At 41.3% G+C, this 27,141-nt stretch overlaps 1 protein-coding gene and 1 non-coding gene across 8 annotated transcripts in view; both read right to left on the bottom strand.

Moving 5' to 3' along the window:
- The window catches only part of mad1l1 (mitotic arrest deficient 1 like 1), a 1,079,555-nt gene that overhangs the window by 4,632 nt on the left and 1,047,782 nt on the right, over positions 1 to 27,141 (bottom strand). The window lies entirely within an intron of this gene.
- On the bottom strand, positions 18,290 to 18,396 carry LOC132400139 (U6 spliceosomal RNA). The gene has a single exon (XR_009514174.1). It is a non-coding gene; the product is annotated as a U6 spliceosomal RNA (small nuclear RNA).

Below are 27,141 nucleotides of genomic sequence, written 5' to 3' on the forward strand. Positions count from 1 at the left end.
TACGTAAGTGTGAAGTGATGCAGTTTGGATAGTGAAGCCAGGGTAGGACTTATACGGTGAATGGCAGAGCACTGATGAGTGTTGTGGCATAGAGGGTTCTAGGAGTACAAGTGCACAGTTCACTGAAAATGGTGCACAAGTAAGTTGGACATCAGTTTAGGAGTAAGGACATTATGCTGCAGTTATACAAGTCATTGGTTAGGCTGTTCTTGGAGTATTGTATGCACTTCAGGTCACCCTGTTATATGAAAGACTGGAAAGGGTGCACAAAGATTTACAAGGATGCTATCTGGGTTACAGGATCTGAGTTTCAGGGGGAGGTTGGTCATGCAGACCTTTATTCCCTAAAGCACAGGTGCAGGAGGGGGATGACCTGGTAGAAGTTTATAAAACCATGTGGGGCATCGATAAGTTGGATAGCCCAAGTCTTTTCCCTAGGGGTGCAGGGTCCAAAACTAGAGGACACAGATCTAGGAAGGAAGTACTTTAAAGAGACCTGAGAGGTAACTTCTTCACCCAGAGGATAATGAGTAGCTGGAATGCACTACCAAGGGAAGGAGTCCAAGAGGGTATAACGACGACAATGGTATGTATAGGGGAAGGATTATGGGCCAAACACAAGCAACTGGGACTAGCAGGGATGATGCTACAGTCAGCATGGACCAGTGTTTTCATGCTGTATCACTCTGACACTTTCTGTGAGTTATCTAAAGCCTCAGTGCACCTTGACATGGAAAGACAATTTGCTGCCATTACATGATTATCACTTGATCTAAATCATGAAATTCCATACCCACGGCACCGTGGGAGTTCCTTCAACATACTGCCTGCAGTGGCTGAAGAAGGTGGCACATCATCTTCATCTCATGGGCAACTGGGCATGGACAATAAAAGTTGCTCTTACTATTTAAATTAAATACTTGCATCTTTACTGTTAGAAACCTGTTAAATAAATAATCAAAGGTGAAAACGGATTAAAGATGTTTAATTCATAAAAGAAAATGTTAAAGTCATTTGGCACAGCACACAGCTTTCAGGATGGTTGCTGTGTTCAGAGATAGCAATGAACTATCACGAGTGGAAAGAGGGTACCAATTGAAAGTAAGATGCAAACACAATAGCTAATAAACAGTAAATAGTGTTCATGTATTTACACTTGCCGATTGGTAATCCCAGCTACTGGCATTGTCACCCTTCTTATTTTTGGCTTTTTGATTTATTTTGTCACGTCAAATAAACCAGATAAATCCAAATTTGAAACTGGATGGAAACAACAGAGAGGTTGGACAGGGACCTTTCATTGTGGCAAGAATTTTAAAAAGATATTGTGTATTTCACCATGCTTTCAAGTGTAACAAGTTGCTTTTGATAAGAATTTAAGTGTGAATCTCAATATCAATTCAACAATTTCAGATAAACTTCTTTCCTTGTCAGTGCCAGAACTTTCAAATTCTGATCCAAGGTAATCTTCCTTAACACGGTTTTCTCTCTCCACAGAAACTGCCCGATTTACTGGGTATTTCCAGTATCTGTTTTGTTCTAATTCTTACAGATCCAGTATATCCTACAGTTTCTTTCTCAACTGGACCAACTACAAAACCATCATATTACTGCGCCAACCTTGGTTTCTACCCTATCCTTTATTGTCTCCCACCACTTCCCACCCACCCAACAAACTTTCTGCAACATTTGCTTTCTTACTTATCCAGTTCTGAATAAAGTTTACTGACCTGACTAAGGTTTTGTTTCCAAGTTTCCAGCAGTTGCAGATACAAATTGTAGTTTAGGCGTTGTTTAAAGGCATGGTAGAAAATCTCCACTCAATAGAAACATAAGCCTCAATTTTGAGTGAAATGATCAACCTCTACATTTGTGACTCAGAGAAGGGAGTGTAGAGTCATAAAGATATATAGCATGGAAGTTGCCCTTTGGCTAACTTATCCATGCTGAGCAAGATGTCTATCTGAGCTAATCCCATTTGCCTGTAATTGGCCCATATCCCTCCAACTCTTTCCTGTCCATGCACCTATCTAAATTTGTTTTAAAGGTTGTAATTGCACCTGCACCTACCATTTCTTCTGGGAGTTCCTTCCATAAACCCACTCCATTTCTGTCAAAACACTTGTTCCTCAGATCCCTCTTCCCTTAAACTTATGCCCCTAGTTTTAAACTCCCCTAAGATGGGAAGACTGTGACTGTCTACCCTATTGTGCCCTTGGTGATTTTGTGGAACATTGCCAATTTGTTGAGCTAACCCTTGGTATAAGTTTTGCTTTTTAGTTGGTGTAAATCCATTAACAATCAAATAAGTACTGTGTCAGCACATAGTGATGGACGGAAATAAGATTAAGAGCTGGATTTCATAAACAAAATTGTTGCATATTTTACAAACTTCCAGTTAGTCCCCTGACAAAGAACTGCCCAGTTCAAAGATCTTTTTTGTGCCTCCTAGTTTGTGATACATTGAAGCTCACACACAAACAGTGATGGTCAGTTCCATTGAATAAAAGCTATCTTCAAATGACAGTCTTCAGTATTACATTACTGTAAAGAATTCATAATTCTACTCAAACAGCATGTAGTTCAACAAAGAAAACAAAAAGATAAAGGGATAGAACTTGGATTATACAAAGGGAATAGTTTTCAGCTCCCCACACTGTTCACCTGCCTATCACAGCTTGCTTTAAGGACATGAAAGCCATACTCTGGAGAACTGCCCTGATCTCTCTCTCTGCTGTAACCATCTGGAAGCAGCAACACCAACAAAGATGGGGGATATTGAGCACTCTCAGATCTAGAAATTTCTTTTACAGCCTTGTATGATGAGCTGCTGCTAACTGAAAGTCCAAAGTTTACTGGTAGAAGGGAACTAAATGATTAAAACCTATTTGGACGTGTGGGAGATCAAAACCCAGTCCCTAATATATTGGATAAGGACAGAAAGTGTCTAGATAATGGCAAGTACATGGAATTTGGGATCATTGGGATAAGAGAGGTGAGTAGCCCAGGGGCATTTAGAGGAAAGGGAAAAGAATTGATATACTGTTGGAGTTAAAGGAATAGAGCTATGACAAAACTCTATGGAGCAAACGCTGCATTAGCTAGTTGGACTAAATGGACAGTTCCTATGCATTAAATATTACGTAATTCAATGAAGTGTGTAATTTGTGGAATGGTTGCATAAATGATGCATAATAGTTATAGAATATTAGAAAAATTCTATTAAAAAGTACTTTCACGGGGGGGGGGGGCACCTCGCCTCCTCTGTTTAGTCACTCCTAGGGTTGTTTCACATCAAATACCAATGCAGCAACATGAAACACCAATTGACCAGCTGCAAACTGAGGAGTGTAATAGAAAAATAAATTGCAATTTATTTTTCAAAATAGAAATTCCATTTTATAACTTAATTTTAATTATTCACCTCATAATACAGAGACATTTGTTCTGCAGCCTGCTTAGACACCAAATTGCTCACCCTCCTGTGCTGAAAATGAAAATCCAGGCAAACTCTCCACATGAGGGAAATGTCACAGATTATTTTCAAGCAAGGTAAGCCCATGCATATTCTAGATCATGGTTTATTTTCACCTGTTGCTGTCTTTAAAACTTCTTCACCCTCTTATTGTTGTATCTCTTTATCATCAAGTGAAGCTTGTACAGCACTGGTATGAAGACATGTGTTGATTCAAATAAGCAACAGACTACACTCCATTACCAACTGAAGACCACAATTCCCGAGAGGCACGAGAGTCATCAGGACTACAACCCCCAGAATGCAATAGCACAACTCCAGCACAAGTCCCATCCAATGTCAAGCACATCTGATATTATGAACATGTGGATATTTTAAATAAATGAACACAAAACAATGGGAGAGTATGTATCTATAATTTGGGTAATTTTTTAAAAGTTTACCATGAACTTTTCAATTTACTTTGAGGTAATTTCAAAACAATGTAGCGAACCACACAAATGAATGATGCCAGCAGTTGTTTTACCTCTGGCATCAGCATCCATTACTTACCATCCAACGACACCCTCTCCACCTCAGCACATTCATTACCTCTGTTCCACCTCCATCCTAGCACTGCCTTCTCACCTTACTCCCAGGATTGTTTCCTTCTCCAGACTCAGCCCTATCATTGTCACTGCTCTCCATTTAAGCCCAAGAATTGCCTTTTGCATCAGCCCCTAATCTGCCTTTGCTTCATATCTCTGGCTAAAATTGTTGGTACCTTCAGTTGGCTGATAACTGAAAATATCTCAGCACCTCGACATTGCTCACCTCCTCTGTCCCCACTTCATCACATCTTGGCTACAGGTAAACAATGCCAAAGAGATCTCGAGGTAGTGAACATGGCTGATTGGAACTGTTGTGTTGAAACTGCTGTGAGTTAGCCTCTTAGTGTGAGCTCCCTTCTATTCTTTACCTTTAACTAAGTAAATAGATGAAATACCCAGTGAGCTTCTGCCGTGTTTAATTTTGAGTATTATTCATGGCAAGCAGCATATTGAAATTTACTGTTTTACAGACAGCCTCTAATTGATTAGTGCACCACTAGAGTTGTAGCAGTTTTGATCCCCTTATTGTTTGTTAACTGATTACAGTAATTACAACTTTATTATAGTGTTATTAATTATTCATTGCACTCATATTGCAACTTCTTCTGATTAATTAGGTGTCAATAGTGGCCATTTAAAAACCCAAATCTGTAATGTGCACTGGAAGATGAATGCCTTGTGAGGAAACATGGAGGCAGAGTAGTGCTTCACCTATTAGACTTCAACAGAGTGACCATCAACCGGTTTGCTTTGAGACACGATATTTTTCTGCCAACATTGAATACTTTACTATGGGGGATTCAAGACACAGCAGGTTGCAGTTTGAATGGTTCAACAATGTTAAGTGCACACCTGGGACTGGATGATGCCTCAAGAAATGAATGTAATATTCATGATTCCCTGTTTATGGACTACACTATATTGTGCAGCAGTGTCCGAAGTGTTTCCACATGAGAATTAGTCTTGTAAACAGCATAGTCTTGCATTTAAATATGCATTTCAATTGTTCCTTTCACAAGCCCAGAATACAGCAAACTGATTTATAGTTAATAGAGGGTACATCCCACTTCCAATATTACGATATTGGAGGCTGATAAGTACAAAGCAAGATTCAATAAGTGGCCACAAGACAAATTATAACATAATCTGCTTTAGGTGTTGTTTTGGGGAAGGATTATCTAGAATAATGAGAGGTTCTATGAAAAGTACTATGGGATCTTTATAATCAACTGTTGGGATCTTGAATGTATCATTCAACAGAGCAGCATCAGCTTAATGCCACACCAGAGATATTAATATAGATTGTGACTTCAGTAAAATGGAGTTGAAGAATCTGCATTTCTTACACGAGGAGGAGAGTGCTCCCATGGCTGGCAATTAGAAAGAATAATGAGCTAACCAACACCTACCCCCTTATTAAATGTCAATAGCAGACAATCAATAACGATAATAAAATGAAGACATAAAATTCCAGAAATGCCCAGCAGCTCTGGAGAAACTGTACACACAGAGAAGTGAATGTTTCAGGTCAATGGACTTTCATCAGAAGTCACCGACTAGCAACATAAACTTTCTCTTGCCACAGGTGCCTCTAAATACTGAACATTTCCAGCATCCATATTATTTTGCCTTTGTAAAAGAAAAGACCAGCTAGGCTCTATTAACATGTGCTCCAGCGTGAACTGAAGCCTGTAATTACATAATGCTGTTGACTGAGGTTCTGGCGAAGTGGTACTCCAGCAAGAGGCTGTGACTAAATCTGGATAAATACAGTGGCTTCCGTATGCATTTTGGGGAATGTCAAAGTGTTCCAAGGTCAACAAAAGACTTTTGAAATATGAATGCTGTTGTAATTTAGGAAATGTAGCAGTGAAATTAACATAGAAGATCTCAACAAGAATATGATGACAAGAGGTTTTTTAGAATCCTTTTTAATGTTAAGGAATAACTTGGCTATAATTCACCCTCTTTTCTCTTTTAAACCCTGTGTTGTTGAAACTTTCACATCATCCCCAGGGGCCAAAATTAATGGCTGTTCTGAAGATGCCAGTTCAACAATGCAGCAATTTCTCACCATGGACTGGGAGAGTTGGACTGGATTTTGTGCTTGTGACATTCTAACACTGAAGCGAGTGTAACCCCGCCCCACCCTGTCACAAGATAGCAGAGAGCTGGTCAAGTAGTAGACTTGCAAGGCAGTTCATCGAAAGAACCAGAACAGGAAATCAAACTATGAAACAATACACAGACATTGAAAAAAAAATGGATTAGAAGACAGGCTTAATTCTACACATGGTGGGTTATCAACCGAGACTAGCACTTTTAGGTAACTTGGTCTGTATGGACAAGTTGAACTAAAGAGCCTGCTTCTGCAAAGCTCTGTGACCCACACATGGAACAAACTACCTAGATGTGTAGCTGAGAGTAGTACTTTAGAGACTTTCAAATCTAAACCCAATAGTTATTTCAACACACTATGTGAATAGGAATTTGGCAAGCTTTGTTGGGCCAATTGGCCCGTTTTTGTCAAAAACTTTCTAATGTTCTAATGATATCTCACATTCAAAGCTAGCATGTGAGCAAATTGAGTGACATGTTACCATGGGAACCTGTACTTGTCCTTTTGGAGTAGGTAAATCATTCTTTGCTCCAATCATACTCAGTTCTTTCCACTCAGAGTCCTTCAGTACAAGAATGATTATATTAGAACTATTTTTGGGTACACTTTAACAACTTTCTGGTTTCACTCATCACTTCCCTTCACGGGGTCCATCTCCAGTTCATCACTTCTCTTTCTCATCTTCTCTGTCTCCATTTCTGGGATAGCACAACAGCTATTCATTCAAACTTCCCTTACACCCACAACCATCTTCCCTACGCACTCCATTCCCACCATGTTGGTCCTGTCCACGCAGCTTTCATTCTGCTGCAGGGGAATCTTTCTATTGCATCAGCTGAGGATTCTGCTACACTGTAGCTGAAACTGTTGCCTTTCACTGTGTCCACCCACTTTGGTGACTTAGATCAGATGATTTTGGCCTGGGGTGTCGGCAGTTTTGGGGTCTAGGCAGGAAAGTGGATGGTTCCAGCTCAGTGTTGATCCATGCAGAGTATGCTCTTAGATCTACTTATGTTCTTATTTATGCACTTTTTCTTTTATTCTTCCGAGAACCTTGTGTTTACCTTCCACCTCACCAGCCTTCAGATTCAACAAATTATCATTTTAGGTCATGTAATTATTTAATATACCTTCCTTTCCCCCCACTTTAAAGGATCCCGCAACATTCTGGTCCACCGCAATCATTCCAGCACCCACTGCTTTTTGTACAGTATCCTTCCATGCAAGGGCAACATCTGCCCTTCTGCTTCCTCTTTTTTCATCACCAGAGCCCAAGCACTTCTTCCAGGTGAAAGTATTTTACCTCAACTTCATGCAGTTTACTACACTGCACTTGCTGATCACAATGCAGTCATCTCTTTCAGAAAGACTAAATACCAAAGGAATGAGTGCTTTTAAGAACTGCATCCTATCTGTAAGTGTAAATCTGAGTTTCACTTGCTTGTTGTATTTATTCTTCATCCCAACCAGATTTATTGATCACATGTAAAATATACAGTGAAATGCATAGCTTGCATTAACAACCAAAACACCCAAGGATGTGCTGGAGGCAGCTGGAAAGAGTTGCTACACTTTCTGGCACCAACATAGTATGCCCACAGTGCTCAGCAGAACAGTACAAGCAGCAGCAATGCCCACAGTACAAAATAACAACAGCAAAACAAGACCCTTTGTCACCCATCTACTCACACACACAGACAGGCTTCCACGCCATTCACACCCCAGGACAGGCTGCTTCCAGGTTTCCAGCCCTGGGCCTTGGATTCTCAGATACTGGGTTTCCTTTGGACACTCCCAGACTCTGTGCATTGACCCCAGAACTTGCCAATCATGGGGGTGACCAATTTCCAGACTAGTATGTACTTCTAACCTTGGCGAAATCATGACTCTTTTGAGCGTCTACCTCCAGGCTCACTAACTTCAGTCTTCAGCTATAATGCTCCTATCTCCAGACTCCCCCATCTCAGAGCTTGGGATTGTGCAAACGGTTGATTGTGGTGAGTGAGTGCAATTTTTAAACAGTGAGCAGGGGTTGATGAGTCTTGCAGCAGAGCTTGAGATCAACTTTTTGATTCCCGTCTTTGTATATAGGCTTAACATCACCTTTCCCTACAACCACTCCTATGTCTTCCCTGGCATTCTGGTTCCCATCTCCCTTCCACTCCTGTTTAACTCTCCCAATCCCCAATGCCCCCAGAGCAGCACTAGGATATTGGATCCCCTCTGGTTCTGATGCAAACTATCCTGACAGTACAGGTCCCGCCTTCTCAAGAAGAGAGCCCAATAATTCAAAAAAAATGAAGCCCTCCCTCCTCCACTACCCCCCTAGCCACATATTGAACTATATGATCTTCCTGCTTTGGGCCTCACTAACCTATAGCTGGGCAGAAATCCTGAGATTACAACCCTGGAGGTTCTGTCATTTAACACATAATTCCCTGAACTCAATTTTTTAGGACCTCATCACTCTCCTGCCTATTTCCTATGGTACCGACATGGACCACAACCTCTGGCTGCTCATCTTCCCCTTGATCCATGATGTTCCTGACCCTGGCATAACAGAACCTCATGTCTGTTCTCTTAATCAATGAATTCCCTATCACTAGCTCTAGCTTCTTTTCCCCACTTCCCTTCTGCACCACAGAGCCAGACTCAGTGCCAGAGACTTGACTTTCCTCTGTTGTGCCTTTCCTCTACTTGGCTGTCCCCTGCAACTGTATCCAAAACAATATACTTGTTATTGAGAGGGACAGCCACAAGTATACCCTCCACTGACTGATTATCCCATTTCCCACTCCTGTTGGTCACCCAGTTACCTGTGCCTTGCACCCTAGGTATAACTACCTCCCTGTATATCTTGTCAATCAACCCCACAGCCTCTGAATGATCAGGAGTTCATCCAGCTCCAGCTCTACTTCCAAAACATTTGATCCTAACTGCCTATACCTGAGACACAACTATTCATTCTTGTTAACCAGGGCCTCAATATCCCTTGAAAACCAGGAACATTCAAACTCAGTACTCTCAATACTTGGCTTTTGAAAGCCTCCCACTTACCAATCATCCCTTTGCCAAAAAACAGCCTATCCCAATCCACATTTGCCAGATCTCTTCTGATGCCATCAAATCTGTTTTACTCCAATTTAGAAGCTCATAGTACTGCCCAGGGAAAGTCACACCTGATTGGGTGCACAATCCTCTGAAGTCAGTCCAAAAAGTTGCAAGAGTTGTTTCAAATGCATATTGAAAAATCTGACAAATGATTGATAATCCTGACTTCATCAGTGCAGTGTGCAGAGAAATAATCTGCACTGATTTGTGGTGAAATTCCAATGCTGGGTTGTAACAAGATTATAAATAATGCAATTAAACCAATCCAGAAACAGTTCACTGTGTGAAGTGACTGGAACCATTTTAACCAATGCTGCGGCAAGATGTGAATGCAAGTATGATGATTTTTGCAGCTTGTGACTTCAAACATACAAAGAAGCTTGAAGATAAATTGTTTGCCTGCTTCTCTGCAAGGCTTTTAATGGCTGTTTTCATCACCATCTGCAAAGGAAATGGGAGGAAGTTTTAACAGGAACAGAGAGGTAAAACTGGCTAGCAATATCAATATACACATGGAAACCAAAGCCCTGCTGCTAAGCCACAGCATAGAGACAGAAAGATCAGTTGAACAAGAATAGATCCTTGGATGGTTCCAGAAGTAACAGAGAGAAACCAGTATTGTCGACTATTTACAATCAGGGTAGATAAAAACATGAACAAACCAAGATGGTCCTAGTCAAGCAGGCAATGAAAGAAAAGTTCTGGAGAAGGATTTTTAAAGATTCAAAAGTTGGAGAGCACTAGCACCCAATGAAAGGGAGCAATGTTTGCTGATGTGTCCAAGCTCTCATCCTTACATTTCTATGGACAAATAATCTGAGCACATAGAGAGCAAAAACAAAAAAAAAGCTAGAAACACAGCGGGTCAGGCACTATCTGTGAACAGAGTTAATGCTTCAGGTGAAAGACCCTTCTTCGAGTTATGGGGCTGAAACGTTAACACTGCTGCTCTCTGTGCCTTGTCCAGCATTTTCTGGTTTTATTTCTGATTTCTAGCATTGACAATTCTTGTTTTGATTTATGTGCATGAAGATTTTTTACTAATTAGACCATAAGACCATAGAGCCATAGGCCATTCAGTCCATCAAGTCTGCTCTGCCATTCTATCATGGCTGATCCCAGATCCTACTCAACTCCATACACCTGCCTTCTTACCATGTCCTTTGATGCCCTGACCATTCAGGAAATAAATCTGCTTTAAATATACCCATGGACTTGGCCTCCACCGCAGTCTTTGGCAGAGCATTCCACAGATTCACTATGTACTCTCTGGCTAAAAAAATTCCTTTTTACCTCCGTTCTAAAAGGTCACCCCTCAATTCTGAGGCTGTGCCCTATAATTCTGGATACATCCACCATAGGAAACATCCTTTCCACACCCACCCTATCTAGTCCTTTCAATGAGATCTCCCCCCACCACATTCTTCTAAATTCCAGTGAGTACAGGCCCAAAGCTGCCAAACACTCCTCATATGTTAACCCCTTCATTCCTGAATTATCCTCGTGAACCTCCTCTGGACTCTCTCCAATGACATCACATCCTTTCTGAGATATGGGGGTTGACAATACTCTAAGTGCAGCTTGACTTGTGTCTTATAAAGGCTCAGCATTATCTCCTTGCTTTTATATTCTATTCCCCTTGAAATAAATGCCAACATTGCATTCGCCTTCTTTACCACAGACTCAACCTGTAAATTAACTTTCTGGAGTCTTGCACAAAGCCTCCCAAGTCCCTCTGCACCTCTGATGTTTAAATATTCTCTCCATTTAGATAACTGTCTGCACTATTGTTCCTTTTACCAAAATACATTATCATACATATCCCAACACTGTACTCCACCTGCTACTTTTATGCCCTTTCTTCCAATTTGTCTAAGTCCTGCTACTACTACCCCTCCACCCATCTTTGTGTCATCCACACACTTTGCCACAAAGCCATCAACTCCATTATATAAATCAGTAATTGAATTGAATTTGAACTGAATGATCTTTATTTTCATTATACATAGGTACAATGAAAGATCAATGAATCCGCTATCTCTTCAGCAACCTCTCTCAGGTCTCTGGGATGTAGTCCATCTGGTCCAGGTGACTTATATACCTTAATACCTTTCAGTTTGCCTAGTACTTTTTCCTTTGTAATAGCAATGGCACTCACTCCTGCTCCCTGACACTCACAGACCTCAGGCACACTGCTAGTGTCTTCCACAGTGAAGACTGATGTAAAGTACTTATTAAGTTGATCAGCCATTTCTTTGTCCCCAGTTACTACCTCACCAGCATCATTTTCCTGTGGTCCAACATCAACTTTCACCTCTCTTTTACTCTTTATATCGTTAGCATTCAATAAATTCCCTTTCTTATGATCCAACACCAACTTAATTTTCCCAATCCCTTTGCATATTGAATTCTACCACTACAATTGTGACATTACCCTTATTACATGCCTTTTCTAGCTCCCTTTGCAATTTCAACCCCACATCTTGGCTTCTGTTTGGAGGCCTAGATATGATGTCCATAATGGGTGTTTATACCCTTGCAGTTTCTGAACTCCACCCACAAAGATTCAACATTCTCTGACACTACGTCACCTCTTTCTAAAGCTGTAATTCCATCTCTTACCAACAGAACCACATCACCGTCTATATTTTCCTGCATGTCTTTTTGATACAAATTATATCCTATGATGTTAAGCTCCTAACTATGGCCTTCTTTCAGCCACGACTCAGTGATGCCCACAACATCATAGCAACCAATCTCTAATTGTGCCACGAGTTCATCTACCTTATTCCGAATACTACATGCATTTAAATATAGCATATATACATATACGTTCAGCTACCACCGACTAAGTACCTGCAGGTTGTTTCAGAATTCATGAAACATCTGACTAACAACCAAACATTTCACACTTAGAGGAAAGAACTTTCGGGTTGAGCAAAAACAGGTTGTGACAGTTGGGGGTTTATCTCATCTCCTCTGCGGCATGCACTGTGATAAACTGCTCACTTTGCCATACACTGCTGTATCTGATGCTTCGATTTAACACACAAAAAAAAACACTCAGTTGCAGGCACTTGGAAACTTTTGAAGATAAATATCTGAAAAGAAAGTTGTTTGTTTCCCTCTGTAGTTCCTCACCATATGATACTGTGATCCAGAAACTAATCAGCATTCAGATATAGTTTGATAAATTATGAATACTTCTCTCTTGCCAGTGACAGAAGATTTTACAGTGTACAAGATGTAGATCTTTTTAAATTTCAATGTGAGCAACAGCCTCTACTTTTCCACATCAATGATAACAGTGTGAACACTTTTGGAAGTTCAGCCAATCTTCCAGCAGGATCTAGCACAACGTAGAGAAATAACTCATATTTGTTGGTAGGAACAAATATAAAGGCTGTGCAGATCCAGGAGAACCCAACATCCAACAAATTCACAGAAGTAACAACTCAGGAACAGATTGTTTAAGCTCTGCAGTGTGGGCCATCCATACCAGCCTTGAACCACCCATTTCACTATTGCTTGCCATATCAACATAATACTTAGTCCCTTCACTTCCTCTTAAATCTTTTATTTTCCTCATCTATTCTATCTGACAGTGAGTTCCTCATTCTCAGATTCTCTTGGTAAAAAAGTTTCTCCTGAGTTGGTTATTGGATTTAATTCTGATTATTGTATATTTATGTCTCTATTCAGGTTGGCAAATTCTTGTACAATTACATGCAGCAGTGCCAGAAAGGGATTATTCCCAAAAATGCCAATGGCATCAAGGCATGGAAACATCAATGTCCACTCCTACTGATCACCTTGCCAACTTTTGCTTCGTGGCTGATGGTTGCCTGAGTTGACTGACCTACAGCACTGTGCAAAAGTCTGAGACAGATAAAAAATTCTGTAAAGCGAAGATGCTTTTAAAAAATAATGAAAACGTTTTTAGACATCAAAAAAATTACTATAAAGGCCAGTAAGTAGTTTTTAAAAAGCTAAATAAAATTAATATTTTGTGCGACCACCTCTTGCCTTTAAAACTGCATCAATTCTCTTAGGCATACTGTTGTGCAGTTTTATACGAAAAATAGGCAAGTAAAATATCTTGGAGACCTTGCCACAATTCTTCTGTAGATGTTGGCTGTCATGCTTTCGCCAGGTAATCCCAGAGAGCCTTGGTAGTTGAAATCAGGGCTCTGTGGAGGCCATACCATCTGATGCAGAACTCTTTGTTATTTTCAGTGAAGCTAGTTCTTTATGGCCTTGGGGTCACTGTCCTGCTGCAGAGTGAAATTGGGACGGATCAGATGCTTCTCTAATGGGTATTGTGTGATGGATGAGAATATGCCTGTACTTCTCAGCATTGGGGATTCCATTAATTTCGACCAGATCACAACTCCATTTGTAGAAATGCAGCCATAAACCTGTAGTAAACCTCCGCAGTATTTCACTGTTGACTATAGACATTCATCCACCTAGTGCTCTCCAGCTCTCCCACTGACAAACTGCCTCCTGCCTGAGCCAAAACCGTCAAATATTGACTGGTCAGTCTAGAGCACTTTCTGCCATTGTTCAGCACCCTGGTCTCTGCGTGTTTGAGTGCAGGCATGTCCCTTGGTTTTATTTCCACTTTGCAGGAATGCCTCTTTTGCAGAAGCTCTTCCATGAAGACCACTTCTGACAAGGGTTCTCTGAACAATATGTAAAGGGGTGTACTTGGGTTCCAGTAGTTTCTGTGAGTTCAGAGCTGATGGACTTCTTCCAACTTAGAAAGCACATCAGTTTGATGTATCTTTCATCTGCTGCACTCTGTTTCCATGGCAAACAACTGCATTTCTGGTCCTCAACCTTGCCTGTTTCTTTGTGCTTCTTCAGAAGAGCTTGGACAGCACATCTTGAAACTCCTGTCTGCCTTGTAATTACTGCTTGGGAATGACCTTGCTGATGCAGGATGACAATCCTGATCCTTGTTGCTATGCTCATTCTTGCCATGGTGATTTGAAAGTTAAACTGTCACATCCATCACACCCTCACCTTTTCATTTGGTTGTCCATCACCCAGTTTGATTCCTCTGTTTCGGTTAATCAGTTTAGTTCATTCAATTCTTTGTCATTGATTATTAGCACCTGTTTGTTATCTTTCTTTAATCATCCTACAAAGTAATCATGTTTTTATTTAATTGTTTTCACTTAAGGTAATTGAGCTTCCAACACCAAACTAGCCTAGTGTCACAGCTCTGGGTTTTAGCAAAGGAAGTCTTTTAAAAAGATCTTTTATAAAGCTACCGACTCTCCCGCCTATCTCAATTTTACCTCTTCCTACCATGTCTCCTGTAAAAATGCTATTTCCTTTTCTCAGTTCCATTTGTTGCTGCTGCATCTGCTCCCAGGATGAGGCTTTCCTTTCCAGGACATCAGAGATGTCCATCTTCTTCAAAGAATGGGGTTTCCTTCCTCCACCACTGACGATGTCACACCCACATTTTCTCCACTTCCCTGACATCTACACTCATCCCATTTTCCCACCACCTTAACAGGAATAGAGCTCCTCTTGTCCTTACCTATCACCCCATGAGCTTCTGCATCCAACTCATCATTCTCTGCAACTTCTGCCATCTTCAACGGGATCTTATCACCAACCTATCTTTACCTCACCCCAACTGTCCATTTTCTGCAGGGTCTGTCCTTCCATGATTCTCTTGTCCATCTGTCCTTCCCCATTATCCTCCCTCTGGTACACATCCCTGCAAATGACAGAAATACTACACCTGCCCATTCATCTCCTCTTTCTCCTCCATTCAGGGCCCTAAACAATTCTTCCAGGTGAGGCAACACTTCACCTGTGGAACTGTTGGGGTCACCTGTTGTGTCCAGTGCCCCTGATGTAGCCTCCTCTACATTGGTGAGACCTGACATAAATTGGGGACTGCTTTGTTAAGTACCTCTGCTCCACCCACCAAAAGTGGAAATTCCCAGTAGCCAACCATTTAAATTCCTATTTTCATTTGCGTTCTGACACGTTGATTCATGACCTCCTCTTCTGCCAAGATGAGGCCATTCTCAGGGTGGAGGAGCAACAGCTTATTTTCCATTTGGCTAGCCTCCAACCTGATAGCATGAACACTGATTTCTCCTTCCAGTAATTTTTTTGTTTCTTTTCTTTGTCCTTCCCCTTCTCTCTTCTTCTATTCCCCACTCTGGTCTCTTACCTCTTCTCACCTACTTTTCAGCTCCTCCTGGTGCCTCTCCTTCTTCCCTTTCTCCCATGGTCCACTCTCCTCTCCTATCAGATTCCAGCCCTTTACCTTTCCCATTCACCTGGCTTCACCCATCAACATCTAACTTGTCCTCCTTCCCCTTGCCCACCCTTCTATTCTGGCATCTTCCCCCTTCCCTTCCCCAGTCCTGATGAAGGGTCTCGGACCGAAACTTTGACTGCTTATTCATTTCCATATATGCTGCCTGTTGTGTTGGCATGTGGTCAAGTGGTTAAGGCGTTGGTCTAGTGATCTGAAAGTTGCTAGTTCGAACCTCAGCTAAGGCAGCATATTCTGTCCTTCAGCAAGGCACTTAACCACACATTGCTCTGCGACGACACTGGTGTCAAGCTTGCCCTTCCCTTGGATAACATCAGTGGCATGGAGAGAGGGCAGACTTGCAGCATGGGCAACTGCCGGTCTCTCATACAACCCTGCCCAGGCCTGCGCCCTGGAAACTTTCCAAGGCGCAAATCCATGCTCCCTCAAGACTAACGGATGCCTAGATATACTCTGTCTGACCTGCTGAGTTCCTCCAACATTTTGTGTGTTGCTCTGGATTGTTCCACAGCGTTTGCAGAAGCTTTTGTTTTTAAAAGAAATCTTTGCATAGCAGTGATTTTCACAACTGATTAACCTGAATGATAGGGAGGGAGCTTAAAGAGTTTAATGAACCACAAAGAAACTTCATATTCCATATAACTTTCAGGCAGCATTCTTAAACCAGAATTATTAAAAGTATACAATCCAGAGGGAGCCATGAGCTTCCCTTTGACAATTATTCCGATGCAAATAAAGCCAAACTGAACGGAATGACATGAGGCTATGTAGGCTGATCCACACCAATGAAGCAGTGATCATTTGTACTTCTGGGCTTGAATGTGATACTTGCAATGCCAATCAGCTAGTATATGTTCAATCAGCATCCAGTCACATACAACTGATTTGACCAACTAGAACACATCATGGTTTAAACAGAGCAATGGTCTGGACAATGCTCAATGCAACTTCATATGACATGGGGTGTTTCTCTTTTCCCAAAGCATGATATCCAGCGTCAATTGCACATTTCACAATATTTATTAGGGATTTGCCTATTAAGTTTGAGCATATCTCTACAACATGTTGGCTAAGTGATCAAGCTATGTCCAATTCAATTTTTTACAAACGCTCTGTTAGAATAATCACTTTGTATTTTCTTCCTAATTCTGCAATATTCTCTCAGCAGATTTACAGTGCTTTAATTATGTTGGATAGAGGTGTATAGGGGCTTGCTGGGTCAGAATGACTTGGGAAAATCCAACAATGTATACTTTCATACACATTTCTAAAGCATCTTTCAAGCTCGTAATGATAAAATGAAAATGTTTTCATTAATGAATGGATGCAGTATATATTTCATTAGTTTAATTAAGGGTAGAATTTGGGTCATTATTCAATGAAATGGAAGAATTATAGCAACTATACAATGGCACAGTATGGAAAATGTACATTTCTTATATAGATAAATCAGTTTATGGACAGTTGTCAGGAACGAAACGTTGACATAACCCAAGGATTGCCTGCATCTTTGAAGGCATGGCTTATTTGACAGCACTTTAGATCTCTGGGCACTGGTACCAAATGTGTTAGAGGAGGAATTCTTTAAGAATAAGTTACTGGCAATGAATGAAGGCTGAAACAAAGGGATAGCTCTACCAGATTATAATGATAGAATATTGGAACATCCTAACCATGCCCTAACTAATCTGATCTGGATACCCACTCACTTTGATGGCTTCAGGGAAATTAATGATGAAAGTGTTTAAAGAGGCAGTGTGATCCAGTCTTTGCTTAAGTGCTCAAGTGAATGAGTTGGGAAGGAATTATCTGCTGGGTGATTCATACAACCCAAGAACATTTGAGCCTAAATGGGTTTAAACTCACTTTGTTCTACAATGTTTCTTTGTGGCCCTGTGTAATAGCACACATTACTCATACAATACACATTACAATAGCACATATTGGTTAATTGAGAGACAATTACAGTCACAAAGAAATGGATGTCTAACAGCTTGTGGGTCCTAATCACAAACTGTAATATAGAGAGTGTACATCCACTTTGAGATAATTCTGTGTGTGATTATATTTATCCAAGTAAGATGAGTTTCATGCACTATATGGATTCATCTCACTTAAGCAATGCTGAAAATTACACATTCAGTGAATGCACAATTGTAGAAAAAGGTCTGAAAAATTATTAAATAATTTGCTACTGTGAGACAACTTGGGTGTCCCTAATGACCAAAGAAAGATGTAAATTTGTTGAAAGCCACCCCCATAATCCCCACTGGCCAGTAAAAGATGTGTTGGAACCTTTAAGCCTCCCATTCTGTACATAGCAGGAACCATAATGTGGGAGATTGAAAACTCACCACATTTTCTGGAGGATGTCTTTATACCTGGCCAGCAGCCTGGGAGAGGCTGAAAGATGTGATTATGGGTTGGAGAGAGAGCAGCAAGCATGGCATGGTTAACAAAAGAAGTAAAAGGCAGTTGGTCCAAGGAATGAATGGTGTGTGTATATGTGTTTGTACGTGTGTTCAGAGTTTATCTGAATGCACTCTCTGTGTAGAGGCATTTGTGTATGTATGACCACATACACGTCTGTAAGAGACCAGTATCCAATTGTCTTGAACCTTCTCACTCTGTCAAGTTGGCTTAGTAGGTGCTGTTCAACAGTCAGTTCACATTTTTTTTCCTTAAAAAATATGGAATGCTTCACGAATTTGCGTATCATCCTTGCGCAGGGGCCATGCTAATCTTCTCTGTATCGTTCCAATTTTAGTATATGTGCTGCCAAAGCGAGCACAACAGTCAGTTCACATTAAATTGTATCCAGGCTTCCAGCAATCTCGATATTTGGACGTGGTATTTTGATGCTCCAATCAATCTCTTCTAATTATTGACTATAGCAATTAGCAATTTTATCAACAGTTACAGATAAGTGCTTTTTAAAATGGCATCCACAGAATCTCAGTTTTCTCAGTTTTATTTCAACCCTAATCAGACTGCTATTTAAAAGATAGATGTCGATATGGATCACAAACTTTTGACAGCTTTGGAATTTGAATCAAGCAATTTTTCTGGACATTAATCATCTCAGTGATGAAAGTCAGAATGTTTGCACAATTCTGGATTACGTGAAATGTATATGAAGAAGAGAGTGGCTGCCTGGCCAGGTCCCAACAGCTACCAGAGTGATGAATACAAACGTATACTGGCTTCTAACACTGGTGTTTTGTTCAGAATTTGTACCAGTCACTTCATCTCATTGGAATGACATGTTAGGAACAAGATCAACAATTGGGCACTGCTGTTGAATTCACTAAATTAATGCACCAATTCCCTCCAACTAACTCATGGCTGCAAGGACAGAGTGAAGAAGAGCATGAAGGAAGACACAGCACTACCAGACCATCTCTATGTTTTGGGCAACCTGCAGGGTCAGAGCACAGCAACTGACCAATACTCTGGTTACATATGTTACCTATGTGCCTTGTCAACACTGTTTATGACAGTCAAATTTCTACAGCAGTAACATATTTGGAGGTGGCTTAAAAGGTCAAAAAGAATCAAAAGAAGAGTATAACAATGAACCGATTAACTGAGACTACCATTCAGCGCATCATGCTAGCCCATGGCCACATGCAACTGCTGCTTCTATCAACTTAGAGGACTCCTGCCGTGGGTGTGTCACCAAGTGATGATTCAAGCCACTGCCAGCTGGCTTTGTGCATGGACTGGCTGACGGTTGCCGAACAGCTGTCCAACCTTTTCACCATTTCCTGGTGATCGGAGAATTACAGAAACAGCCAAGGGCCAGGTACGATAGCAATCTGGATCAACCTGGAAATTTATGTGAAGTACTGGATTACTGATGGAGCAAGAGGTGAGGAGCGAAGGGAGAGATAAGGTTAGGTGCTGAAGAGAGGTGAGGTGCTGAGAGAGAGGTGAGGTGAGGAAGGTGAGGTGTGGAGGGTGAGGCAAAGTGTGAAGGGTGAGGTGAGGTTGGAGGGTGAGGTAAGATGTGAAGGGTGAGGTGAGGTGTAGAGGATGAGGTGAGATGTGGAGGGTGAGGTGAGGTGGAGGGTGAGGTGAGATGTGGAGAGAGTAGGGAGCAGAGGAAGGGGTGAGGTGTTCAGATTCTGATCTCCAGATTGTTCAGTACTTTCACAAGACTGCTGAATAGCACACAGCAGCAAGCTGGTTGTTCTGCAGAGATCACAGGCTAACTGACAGCTCATTCCAGCCCAGCTTCCCCATTACCACCAGATATAAACATTTTATTAGAACATTTGGAAAGCAGTGATCAAAAGGGAAGTTAGTATTTCAGGTAGAGTGATTTTTCTTATTACAGGCATCTGAAGGATGAATCACAAGAATGTTGTCCAATAAGATTGAAGCCCTGTATTATCAACTATATAATAAGTGCACTCTGCCATTCAAGGTAACAAATACAAATTAGAGCAAGAATGTAGTCTAGCATTCGAGAGCACCCAGCACAAAACTGCTCACTCCTTCCACCACTGGCACAGCACAATATGCACTATCTATCTACAAGAAGTAATGCAACAGCTCACCAAGTATTCTTCCACAGCACCTTCTGTGCCTGGCACCTCTAACACATTGAAGGACAGGAGCTGCAGGCTCTTGTAAACAGCAACTGCAAGCTTCTGGTCTAGATATACAACACCCTAACTTGAAAATATATCATTGTTCTTCAGTCATGCTGGTTCTGCATTAACAAGAGATAACTTTACCTTTAGTCCAGTGACAAGAAGGGTTTGAGAGTGAACTACTGCCTGCACAAGAGAAAGTAGGGGGTGGGGATTAAAAGCTGACTGTGTGACCCCACTTCAAGCCATTAATAAAAACATACAGAGCCAAGTGCCCTAAAGGAAGGTCATCTGCTCCTTGGCCTTAGTCTATGCATTAGTTTGTTGAGCTGAGTTATACAGGATCAGACCACACTAATGAGGTTGAAAGAACAGCAGGAACTTCCTGCAATAAAAGCAGATGCAGAATAGTTCCTCTTTGTGACTAGGAAAACAAATTCCATCATAATACTCATTACCTAAACAAAAGCTTTATTCATCAGTAAAACCATTTTCAACAATCACATTTCTATTTTTACAGGATTTATTAACAGCACTTGCATTAAAAAATCATCGATGCTGACATACATAAGCAGTGTAATTACCACTTGTAAATCCTCATTCTCATTGACTTGCCTATTTAATGCATTGCTGGCTAGTTTCCCTCAAATTACTTTGCACAAACGAGGTTAAAACCTGTGCAGCCAACGTACCAATCCCAAGTTACCAATTACCCATGAGTTTTTCAAGTTATACCGGCTCCTCTGTGAGCATTACTCTCATATCCATCCAGATCCTCACATTTCTGTATCTCAAACCAGCTGTCCTGAGAACCTACATTTACGTCAGTGGTGAGCAGCTGACATAAGACATGAGATCAGGATTGCCTTGCATTGTTATTCTGAAACCAACTTGCTGGAAAGCACCATCTGCTTGGAAAGGCAATGCCCCACAGAAGGGGTTCTTTCTCATTAAAATATTGACTGCTACTCTCTCCAGAGATGCTGCCTGACCTGCTGAATAATTCTAGCAATGTCTGTTTTTATTTCAGTGCGTAGGAAAGGGTGGTGATCAGAACATGTTCCATACATGAAAATACTGTGAATAACTTGCATAGTGGTAAGCCACATTCCGGCTTAGTTTTCTGTCAACACTTTCAAAGTGCAGTGAATATTTCTGACATTCAGAAAGATCAGAAGAAATAAAAAAAAACAGAAGCACATTTAAATAAAAAAGGTTTTATAAAGCTAGAACACTAATACAGCTTCTTTTCTCACACATGCCTCCTCCACTGAGGTCCACTGGGAGTCTATGACTGGGAAAGTCCCAAATTGATGCCATCATCAACGCACCTTCAAACCCCACTGTCTTTTGTTAAAGAATTTGCTCTCTGCCCCTCTCCCTTCCTTAAGAAGCTTCTTAAGATCTTCCTCTGTGGCAAATTTATTGATCACTGTCTGCTTCTATGGCTAAATATATTGGTATATATTATATAGGTATAATGGGATATTGTTAATTTAAAGGTGTGACATAAATACAAATTATTGGTGATGTTAGACCCTAATACTTGAGATAAGAAATGTAATTATTTGATGGATTCACTTTAAACTGTTCTTTGGGTGTGCTGAAATAGATTCTTTTGTTCATAGTTTCCAGCTGAAAAACACAAAAACATTTGACTGTTTTGATCTTAGATTTTCTTCTGGCATAACATAAACTATGAAGTTCATAAGGAATAAAAGGATTTTTTAAACAAGGATGTATGTAATGTGAGAAAAGGCCTACAAGGAGCAAGCACTCCAGTGGAGAGTCACGTGGCCTATTAACATTGGAAATAGGAGACTGCAGCTGCTGAAGCTGGAGCAAAACACAAACCATTGGAGCAACTCAACAGGTAAGGTGGCAGCTATGGAGGCAAAGGGATGGCCAACAATTCAGGACTGACAATGTAGCTGGAAGATAGCCAGTATTTAAAAGTCAGAGAGGGACTGATACTGATAGGTAGAACCCAGACGAGATGAAGGATGCAGAGCAGTTGGGGTCAGATGGGGGAGGAGGAGGTGGAAATTGAGAGGCACAGGCTGGCGGAGGGGGGTGACAGTTGAAAATAGATAAGGAAAAAGTAGGTTGATGGAGCCAGATGATGAGAGGGGAGGGGGAAGATAAAGGCAGAGGCTGGAAGGTGCTAAGTGGAATCAGAAATGGGAGGGATGACGGGCAGGTAGAACCATATAGAGGATAGGGGGATGGAAAGAGTAGGCCAAGCTAGAAGAAACCGAGGTAGATAGGCACATGGACAATGGGCAGATGCAATCAGGTGGGGCAAGCTAAAGATTCAGGTAATGGAGAGAGGGACATTGAAGGAGAGGAATGAAAAAGGTGAACAAAACAGAGAGAATCTGGGTGGACCAGATTAGGGAACACACAGTGGGTGATTTAACTGAAACTAGAAATTTCACATTTATATCCTTCTGCTGTAGGCTACTCTAGTGAAATATAAGGTGTTGTTCATCTAGTTTGCGTTTGACCTCTCTGTAGCAGCTGTTTTGCAAAATGTTCACTCGTCTACTTTTGCTGATGAAGAGGAGCCACATTAAGAGCATCGAATGCAGTGACAAGGTTGGAGGAGGTGTACGTGAATGTCTACCTCATGGAGAAACTAGTGGAGAAACTGTCGCTGCTTGGCCTTAACACTGCCATGTGTTGCTGGATTCTGGATTTCTTGACAGAGAGACCCCGTGTTGGCAGGAACACCTCTGACTCCATCACACTGAGCACTGGATCCCCACAAGGCTGTGTGCTTGGCCCATTGCTGTTTACACTGCTAACACATGACTGTGCAGCCAGATTCAAGGGGAACCTGATCATTAAATTTGCTGTTGATACCACAGTGGTGGGGCTCATCAGCAAAAATGATGAAACAATGTACAGGGAGGAGGTCAAACACCTAGACAGCCGGTGCAGTGACAACAACTTGATGTTTAATGTCACCAAAACCAAGGAGATGATTGTCGATTTCAGACGGTCTCAGCCTGAGCACACACCCCTCGGCATCAGCGGATCCACAGTGGAGAGAGTGGAAAACATCAAGTTCCTTGCGGTGCAGATCTCGGACAATCTCACCTGGTCCAGGAACACCACTGGGATTGTGAAATGAGCCCAGCAGAGATTGCACTTTCTGATGAAGCTTAAGCAAGCATCACCCCCCACTAACATCTTAACTACATTCTGCAGAGGCGTGGTTGAGAGTGTGCTGACCTTTTGCATCACAACCTGGTACTCCAGCTGCAGTGCTGCCGACAAAAAAGCCTTGCAGAGGGTGGTTAGAGGAGCAGAGAAGGTTATTGGGGTCTCCTTACCTTCTGTCCAAGACCTCTTTCAGAGTTGATGCCTCCAGAAGACACGGTACATCATTAAAGACCCCTCACACCCTCTCCATGAACTGTTTGTTCTTCTGCCATCAGGTAAACATTACAGGAGCATCAAAACTAAAACCACAAGGCTACTAAACAGCTTCTTCCCACAGGCAATCAGACTGCTAAATAGCTGCTCTACCTGGCTCTGCTTTGGACACTTTTAACTTGCACTGGACACTTATAACGTGTTTTTAACTGACATGTGGCTGTTGCGTTTTACTATTTATTGTTATGTTTATTATTTAGTGTTGTGTTTGTTATGTTATGATTGCACTGCTCCTGGGAAATGCTGTCTGATTCTGCCCTGCAGAGCTGATGTACAGTTAGAATGACAATAAAGTTTTTGAATCTTGAATATTGAAGTTCTGTTTAGATTCTTGGATGGTGGTGGTGTAGAGACATGAATTGTACTTGCTGTGGTTGCAGGGGAAAGTTCCACGGTACAGGAAAAGGTAAGTGGAAGGAATGAACAGACCAGCAAGTCACAGGGTGGCCTTTGCAAAAACAGGAAAGGAGGGACAGGAGGAGACATGATTGACAACAATATTGCAGCTCACAGCAATGACAAAAGATGATATGCTTGATGTGGAGAATCTTGGTGTGAAATTTGAGGACTCTATCTCTGTTCTGTCTGGGAAGGGCTGTGGTTAGAGCACATATCTGGGAAATAGAAAAATGCTGGAAAGGGCTCCATCAACCCAGTAGAGGGGAATACATATTTCCTGAAAAGGAAGAACATCCTTACAGAAGACAAGGTGGGAAAAAGTGTTACCAAGGTACAGTAGCTGTGGGAGTCAGTGGATTTACAGGATGATCCAGTAAAAGAAGTATCTGAAATAGTCCAAGACTATCTAAAGGCATGGTGGAAGTTGGTAGCAAAGGTGATAAAATTGACAAGTTTTCAGTTACTTTGCTGGAAATTTGACACCATAGATATAATGTTGGGAGAATCACATGTTACAGCACAGCTGTAAATACTGTTAAAAGGTGACATAGTGCAGAATTTAAGTGTACAGAATAGGACCCATTTCCCATTTCTTTGAGGGCTTTGGTGACTTTGTCCCTGCTCTGGAGTTTTGACTCAGGGTTGCTGAGCTGACTGATAGTCATTAGAACTGCAAAGTAGGTGCAAGCATGCAAAACGGAATATAAAATTTTTCTTAGCAAGATTCACCCTGACCTCACCCCCCCCCCCTTCTGGTCAGCTGGTGGCGCAAGCAAGATAGCACCAGGCTCGAGACAGACCACTCCCTTGCCGGGTTGATGTCGATTCAGTGACTCCTGTAAGGGGGCTGCAGAGGCTTGTAGACACAGCCAGCTCCATCATGGTACAACTCTCCCCAGCACTGAGAATATCTTCAAAAGGTATGTCTCAAGGAAGAGGCATCCACCATTAAGTACCCTCACCACCTGGGATATGCCCTCTCCTCATTACTACTATCAAGAAGGAGGTACATTACACTGAAGACACACACTCAATGTTTTAAGAACAGCTTCTTCCTCTTTTCCATTGGATTTCTAAATGGTCCATGAACTCATGAATACTCCTTCACTGTTCCTCTTTTACATTAGTTATTTATTTATACCTTACAGCAATTTTTATGTTACACTGTACTGATGTCACAAAACCAAACATTTCATGAGGCTATCGGCCGTTTTGTCACTATTGGGCATGAAGGACCTGAACCTCTGTTTATCAACGTGTCTCAGCACATCCTACTGTTTACTGTATATCCGATCAGACTTCACAGAATGCACCACAGATCTGGTTTACTATCACTGACATACAGTGTGTTGTGAAACCTGTTATTTTGTGGCAGCAGTACAGTGCAATACATGAAAAATACTACAAAAAAATATACACAAGATTAAATTAAATCACCTCCCATTTGCCAGAATAAAATTCTCTGCCAATGTCTCACCCAATGTTTCATCTGATCTCTATGTTCTTGTCTTTCTTCCTGTCACATGATCACCATGCATGTGATGGCTCCTTTATAACACACACACACACACACACTAACAGGACCAAATTGGGATGAGTTATTGGAATGAGCACCTCTGAAATCTGACCATCGGAAGTGGTGGGAAAACTGGCCTATGAGGAATTGATACTGGCATTGGTGCCCTTACAGAAAAGAACCATACTAGCAGCAATAGGGTTAAATTACAAGAAGAGGTTGCACATTCTGAACTTGCAATCCTTCAGGACAAGAATGGTTGAGGAGTCATCTAATAAAAATGCTTAAGACATTTGTTAGATTAATAGACAAATAATTTCCTTCAATGTGACTGTCACGTAAAGGGGTATAAGCCTACACAGGAATACTGCAAACCTAGAATTCCCCAGCCTCTATAAAGTTGTTGAGGTTGGATCAATATAAACTGATAACACGGTTTTGCTCACCATAGCACGTCCCAAGACCTACACCTTCCTGAAGAACTTCACAATGTAAGAAATGCAGTAACCAATTTGAGTGCAGTAAGCTGTCATACAAACAGCTGTGATAATGACCAGATGATTTGATTATGTATTGTTGATTGAGCAAGAAAGGTGGGGTGAATACCCCTATAGGCAGCCATTGATGCCCACGAGCACCCACCTACACTAAATGCTCAATTCTCATTCCAGACCATTAAGAAAATGAGATTGTTTCCCTCCAAAATCTGGCAAATATCTTCTTGTATATTACCCTAACTATGGTGATGATGCAGAAGAGTGCACTGAGATGCTTTATGTTTTTGTAGGTTGTTCCAGTCAGCAGCTCATTAAGGCATTAAAGTTTTGGGCAGAAGAATCTGAAGAGAAAGACACATCTGATCATGATTTGCTGCTCCCCTCAGGCTACAATGGAAGTTTTACTACAAATGTTTTCTGATATTATTTGAGTCAGAAGATGAAGAGAGATTTAAAAAAAAATCAATAGGATGCAATGCCAATGAGATGAAGCACTTTTCCACTTTAATTATTTCTTTCCTGTGAAATGTACATGGATAAAAACAAAAGTGGTTTCATGATTTAAGAGGGCAGTAACACAGCCAACCATCTTCTTTTCCTAACAAGAGAAAATCTGCAGATGCTAGAAACCCAAGTAACACACACACAAATGCTGGAGAAACTCAGCAGGGCAGGCAGTATTAATGGAAAAGAGTACATATGACGTTTTGGACCAAGACCCTTCAGGAGGCTCAACTGTTAAGTTTTCTAGCACTTTCTGTTTTGGTCCTGTGTAAATTAGATGCTGTTTCTCCAACATTACAGAAGGAGTTATAGAGGAAATGGCCCTTGATTTGCTGTGAAGCATTTTGAGATGTCCTGTAATCAACATGAAGAAATGCGATAGGAATGGAACTATTCCTCTTTACAACTAACAGATTTGAACTGTTCCCCCTACTCTCTCCTACACCTTGTAAAGAGTTCTATACATCAAATGAATCCATGAGAATTTTATAACATTGCTAACATGAAGCATAGTGTGTAAGATGTTTTCAACCCCAACATAATGTATGTACTGCCTCGTCCATCAAATTCCCAATGACTGG

The sequence above is a fragment of the Hypanus sabinus genome, chromosome 9, assembly GCF_030144855.1.
Source record: "Hypanus sabinus isolate sHypSab1 chromosome 9, sHypSab1.hap1, whole genome shotgun sequence".
Lineage (NCBI taxonomy): Eukaryota > Metazoa > Chordata > Chondrichthyes > Myliobatiformes > Dasyatidae > Hypanus > Hypanus sabinus.